Below are 6846 nucleotides of genomic sequence, written 5' to 3'. Positions count from 1 at the left end.
TTTAAAGGGTGAAAAAAAAAGCAAATTTAAAGGGAAAAAAAAAAAAAAAAAAAAAAAAAAAGATGCTGCTGAAAAATTCACTGAGGTGGTTTGACCCATCACGTCACAGATTTGGTTAACTCAGCTTTTTTTTTTTTTTTTTTAACACATTTGATTTTTATCATCCATTTTTTCCCCCTCGTGTCTTCTCTAACCCCAATCATAATAAGGTGCAATATTAAATTACTGCAAAGTACCTTTAATTAAAATCCCATCCCATTTCTGGTCATTCTATTTAGGGTTTGACAACTTGCAAAAACCAAGTACACTATTTGGATTATGGAGGAAATGATTATAACAAAAAAAAAAAAAAAGACTCCAGAAAACTTGCGATTGGGACACAACCTCTCTCCTTGTTTTGTGTCCTCTTCCTTTTTAGACATGTCTACTTTTCATTTTCTGGACGCTCATGCAGGTAGCCAGTTGCCCACTAGAGGGAGACGCATGTCTGCTTCCCGGTGGCTATGGACCGTGGAGAGGTTCTAGAGAGATATTTTGATTAACAAAAACAAATTAATCACTTCACGTGGTTCACGTATAAAGACATAACGGCATGTAAAAGGTGCATTTATAAACTTTGTTCTGCTACGGAGGCAAATGGTTTTTACAAAGTCTCTCCAGCATTTTAACAATGCAATTCCACTTACTGTCTTTGAGATTCTCAATCTCTCCAAGCAGATGTCAGAAATCTGAAAACGTCCCCTTGTTTTTTTTTTTTTTTTTTTTTTTTTTTTTTTGTGATATTGTACATTTCAGCATCTCAACCTTTGCTGTGGTGTGAAGTGGTTGTGTTCACATGCCATGGTGTCTTAAAGGACGTCAAATATTTTAGGAATTTTGTCAAGGAAAAGCTTGTGGTACTGGATATTTAAAGAGATACTTTTAAATTATCACTTATTAAAGTTATATCGACATATTAATAAATTTTATGCATAAATGGACATTCTCATGTTTTGAAATAAACATTTATATACTGACGTACTTGCATTATGTGATTCTTAAAGTAGACATTTGTTTAAAGAACCGACTAAAAGTTATAATCAATAACCAAATCAGTGCTAAAAATAATGAATAAGAGCAGGGATAGTAGGTATAGTCTTGAATCTTTACCTGTTGCACTCTAACAAATAAAAAATAAAAATAAAAGCACTGAGTTTAAACCAGAAGTTTGGACAATTTTTCTAACTTTAATTCTAAGGACCAATCAACCCTCGGCTGGTTCTACACAGATTTTGTTTTATTATTAATTATGCATTAAGCGTGATCTCAGATAAAGTCAGTTTAGGGTAGGGTTAGGGGTTAACCCAAACTCCACTGTAAAAAATATTTATTGTATCAATGCAGCTAGGGTAATTTGGATGGCAAAACTGCAAGAAAACTTGATATAAATATCAATTTCTGTCCATTTGAAATTCACAGCAACTATTTTTGATTAAGATGTGAGTGCTGAACATGAGTACTACTGGTTTGTGCTAACTTGGTTACTTTATAAGGTATCTGTTGAGTTAATGTTTAGTTAAAACTATAAATGCCTTTCCCAACAGCACAAAACTAGCATTAAGGTTAATGAAATAACCCATCAACTTATTTGTGAGGGTCCCAATCCCCCATTTTGCGAATAGGGAAAGAAATATGTAGAAATACGGAATTATTGTGTGTCTGTATTTATTTTTATTTATTTACTTTTTTAAACTGCTCTATTTTAAATCGGTATCAGAAAAGAATATTGGTCTAAAGTTGCCTCAGGCTGCAGACTTCTGAATTAATCAATTAATTAGAAATTGTAACTGATATTGATCTCTGTTGTCAGCAAACTGCCGAAACTTAAATCGCAGTTATTTGTGCAATGGCAGCTTTCAACCACACAGTGGCGCTCGAGTCTATCACTTCAACTCGTAGTGGAAGTTCCTGCTGGGAGTGACTTTGCACTAAAGACACTTGTTTCTGTTTTCGGTAGAAAAAGTTTATGTTGACAATTTACAGATTATTTGTTTTCATGTTGTCTGTTATCCCTCATCCTCCTAAACCATTCAGCTGCCAACATTTGGTCAAAAACATGTACCGGCTCTAATAGTGTGGTTTAGAAAATGATACGCTAGTGGAAAAAGTAGCATGCTAATAATTTACTTATGGTAAATTTGCCAGACTGCATAGTTCAAAATATTCCTATAGTGGTAAAACCAATCAGTTCTCTGCACGTGCACACAGTTTGCCCGAGGCTGTGATAGAACAAACAATGGTCTCTTCGTCAGGTGTGTTGAAAGGGGAAACGCTGAAGAAATCAATCAGAATCCAATCATAGAACTGATCAAGATTTCAGCTGGATGGATAAATGTACTGATATGTAAGTACAAGGCTAACCAAAATGCTTTCATGTAACGCATACAGGAGTCAAAGATAATATTATGACCAGTGACAGATAAAACGAAGAGTGTTGACTGTCCATCACGTGTGCCCATGGCAGTGCAGCAATTTAGACTACATTGTGCTGCACGTAGTCTCGCGCTGCAGCAGTTCACTTTACTTTACACTGAAGGAACACGAGTGAAATGGTTTCGGGGTTGCAGGATTGCGAGCCGTTCAGGAGACAAGGCGAACCTAAGGGGATGCTTACAAAACCCAAGTCGATTCTGACAGGAAAAAGTGTCGGCTAGTGATGCTGGCTGAAAGTTTTTGAGTAAGGGGGCGGTGGAGAATGATCCTTTTTCCATTCGGTTCTTGATGTACGAGGTTGAAGAAGAGTCAGTGAGTTGAATTCAACTCGCCAAAATACAGCTGGTCCATTTGTTCGTGCCATCCTTATGGATTAAGAGCAAGATGGCATTGAATAACAGTTTGCAGTTCTCTTTGTTAGCCTCTATCTAAGCCGTGTCATGTCCTTTAATAAGGTTTTAAAAATTAAACCGCAGAGCGATCGAAGACGATTGGGTTGTTCTGAGGCACCTTGTCGTCTTTCACACCAAACAGTTGAGAATCATGGTCAATGTCTGTCATTACCTGGAGAAGACATAGCTCTGCACGATGTATGATATGTGTGTTTCCAGATCCCTCGATATTATGCCTACATAACTGTGCTAGCTGTATGAGTATTGAGGCCACGCCCCCTACTTGCACTGTGCATTCCTCCTTCACACACACTGTGTTTTCTAGAACCCTGAACTTTTGAGGTGACAAAACACGGCAGGACATCAGAAGCCACACATTTGGTCTTTTGGACTATATTAAGTGAGATGGAATACAAATATCACATGGACTTTTGTTCATTTCATGACAGTCATGGTTGGATATGACACGCTTTTTTGTAAATTATCCATTTCAGTTTTGTGGAATTTAATTATTTAGAAACTGTTTTTGCCTTTGTGCAACCCCATTTGTAATGTTAAAATATATTTAAAGGGCCAGTTTAAGAATTTAGAACAATAATATCTGCCATGATGTGTGTAGAAGTGGACCCAACAGTAGCATGCAGCAGATGTAGAATATTGTGGGGGATTTTTAAGGAAGAAAATCAGTAGCTGAAAATAATTCTAACACTAAAGAAAACCTGATAAACTAGAAGAGAAAAAGGCATGAGGGAAAACCTAAACAAACCTAAACAGAAACCAGGCTGATTTAACAATAATAAGAATTAAAGATCATAGAGCTGGAGTAATTAGAAAGACTAAACAAAGAAATAACCTAACTAGGATTACTAAAGGAAGATGGACATGCATAGCAGGACCAAACCTAAGGTGACCTGATAAGGAAAGTTAGAAACACTACGGAGGGGAAGCTAGAAGGACTAACAAAGAAATAACTGGAACCACTAAAGAAAGGTGACAAAATAACTAAGAAATAAACTAGAAACTCTACAGGGAGACTGAAATATGGAAAGCAATAACAAGAAAATTCTAATCACAATAAATAACCTCAAACAATAAAACTAAAATGACCGTTAAGGGCTAACCTAACGTAAACTGAAACACAATGATCGAGATGAAGAGCAAAACCAAACCCAAAAACCCAGAGTCCTGACAATATCTGAGCCGATTTAGACGAGTATTCCAACAGGACAAAACCAAATCCAAGACTTAATCGGACTTATATGGTTTTGAAATAACTTTTATTTCAAAATGTTCAGAGGAAATGTATTTTATGAGCCTTTAAACTTTTGTCATGTTTGCAATGTGTTGTTATTTACACTCAGGTCAATTCTTATTCACACAATAAATAAGTGAAGGTAGGAGGCAGTGCAGTCCGAGTAATCTTCTAGTGTGAATGTGTAAAGCATTTCTGGTCAAAGTAACTGTTATAAAAGATATAAAAGTTATTAAGTGTAAAAAAAAAATCAACTGAAGAATATTCAGAAGAGCCATCATAAGATTTTTTTTTTGTTTGTTTGTTGTTGTTTTTTTTGTTTAAACACTGCTGTAGTTTTTTCTTGTCCCTTCTAGGGTTAGCCATTAGCTTCAGTCTAGTGATACTAACTAATGTGAATTTACACCAAAGCAGGACACCGAGAGAGTTATCTGCTGCAGGTAAGACATTAATATTTCATAACCTTCTAACAAAACTTCACTCTAAAATGTTCTACAATAGTAACCTAAGTGTTAATGTTCTGCAAAAATACATGTACAGTCGGTGATAAAAGTCTGCTATGTGGGTCACATATGAACAGCAGTCAAAAGTTATTTTAATTAAAAATGTTAAAAATCCCCAATGCACACACCCCGCAGCAGGCAATTAGCATCCAACCCAGGTAAATGACAAAAAGTGATGATTTTTTTTTTTTTTTTTTCTGGCAGCGTTGTAATTAGAAACATACATTTTTTTAGTCATTTTGTAAAATTCATAGTGAGAAGATTGAGTTTCCAGCAAAAAATAAAAAAATAAACATATGAACCACTTCATGCTTCTCTCTTCCTCTTGACAGCAATTCGTTTGTAGGTGAACAGCATTCAGACACAGTGAGTGATGAGTTTATTAGCTCCTACCAGCTGTGACCAACCCTTGGGTGTTGTTGGAGGGGTAGCAGTCCTGTATCTCTATGAGGACAGGATTGTAGAGATGGGGGGGGGTACGGCTCTACCCAGGCCGGGGGGAACGGGAGGGGTGAAGGGAATCACAGACGAGGGAGCGCCTGTGAGTATACCAGAAGAGCTCCCTGGCAACTAGAGACAGGATTGACGCCATAAATGGGGCTCCCCTGTTCTCTCACCATGAAGCAGTCAAACAAAGGCCAGTGACAGAGGGTGGGAATGAAGAGGAGGGGCCGGGGTATGTAGGATATCCAAATGGGTGTAAAGCTTCCAAAGGCTGGACAGCGGACGAATTCCTGCTCCTCACCTTAGCGAGCTTTTCCTGCCCAGAGAGAGAGACTTGGAAAAAACATCTTCAGCTTTTTCACTTTTTGACGTTTTGTCATGTTGCAACTACTAACATCGGCCTGTTATGATGGGATTTATGTGACAGAGCAACATATAAAGCAGCACGATTGTAAATTGAAGTAAAATAATACATGGCTTTCAAAAGTTTCAACAAACACAAATATGAAAAGTGTGGCACATGTTTAGATTCGGGCCAGTGAGGCAATCTTTGTGGAAACCCTTTAGCGACAGCTGCAGCTCCAAGTCATTTTGGGTATGGTCTTTGACTGGGCCAGTCTAACACATGAATATGCTTCGAAGTAAGCCGTTCCATAGCAGCTCAGTCTGGGTGTTTAGGGTCATTCCTGCTGGGATTTATGTTCTTTCCAACCTTTAACATGTTTTTTTCTAGGAGTGACTTCTGCTGAGCTCCATCTACCTGCCCACCATTTCTGGATAGGTTCCCTTTCCCTGAAGAGAAAAGAGTTCCTGCAGTATGATGCTGTCATAATCAAGGGTTACTGAGAGGATGATGTGTTCAGAGTCCGTTTTTCACCACACATATGTATGTAGGCCAGACGGTTTAGTCAGATGAGACCAAACTTAGCAGGACCTTTTAATGCTTTCTGATTCTGCGATTAATGCATCCCTTGACTTTAGGTGTGGTAGGGTTGCAGATGTGTCATACTCTTACCATTTTCAGATGATGGGATGGAATTGTGATATGCCTAGAGCTGGGGATGTAGTTTTAAAACCTAACCCTGTTAAAACGTCTCCACAACTTGATAGGAAACAACTTTTCTGGATTTATTCCAAGGTTAAATCACACAAAGAGGGATACAATTTGGGGACTTCTGACAGCAAATAATTTTGTTTAGTTGTATCAAAGTATTAAGTAAAGGGGCGGGGCTACCACAATTTTCTGATTTGTATGCGTAAGCTGTATTAGTCATGGTCGTTTGTGTTGGTCTGTCACATAAAATCTAAATTAAATATACTAAACTTTGAGATATGGGGTATTAATACATTTCCAATACAAATGTGCTAACGTGGGACTCGTGTGTCCCTGAACGTGTCACAGCTTTCTCACTTGCTGACATTGCGGGGAAAACTGAATACGGGGGTAAACCGGGGGCTCCAAATGGAGATGTTGAAGTTTAGCTTTAAAAGCCGCATTAATAATTCATCACAGTGAGCGCAGAGGTTATAGATCTCTCACAGAGAGCATCTTCTGAAAGCACCAAAAATGCGCACGCCGACCATTTTTGCTCGTGCGCACGTGCAAGCGAGACTCTTTGATGTTAATTACCGCAGCGTCATTCATTCGAGATGAGTCAGAAGAGACTGCGTTTGCTGGGGGAGATATTGGATTCCGGGGTGATCTAAACGCACCACCGTGGTCAAACCGCCCGCCACACCCTTCAGAGTAAACAAAAGGCAAGGCGCACGTGAACCTTCATCT

Source organism: Poecilia latipinna, unplaced genomic scaffold, assembly GCF_001443285.1.
Source record: "Poecilia latipinna isolate Pla-1442-1.1 unplaced genomic scaffold, P_latipinna-1.0 Scaffold1210, whole genome shotgun sequence".
NCBI lineage: Eukaryota > Metazoa > Chordata > Actinopteri > Cyprinodontiformes > Poeciliidae > Poecilia > Poecilia latipinna.
Note: the sequence above shows the minus strand (reverse complement) of the source record.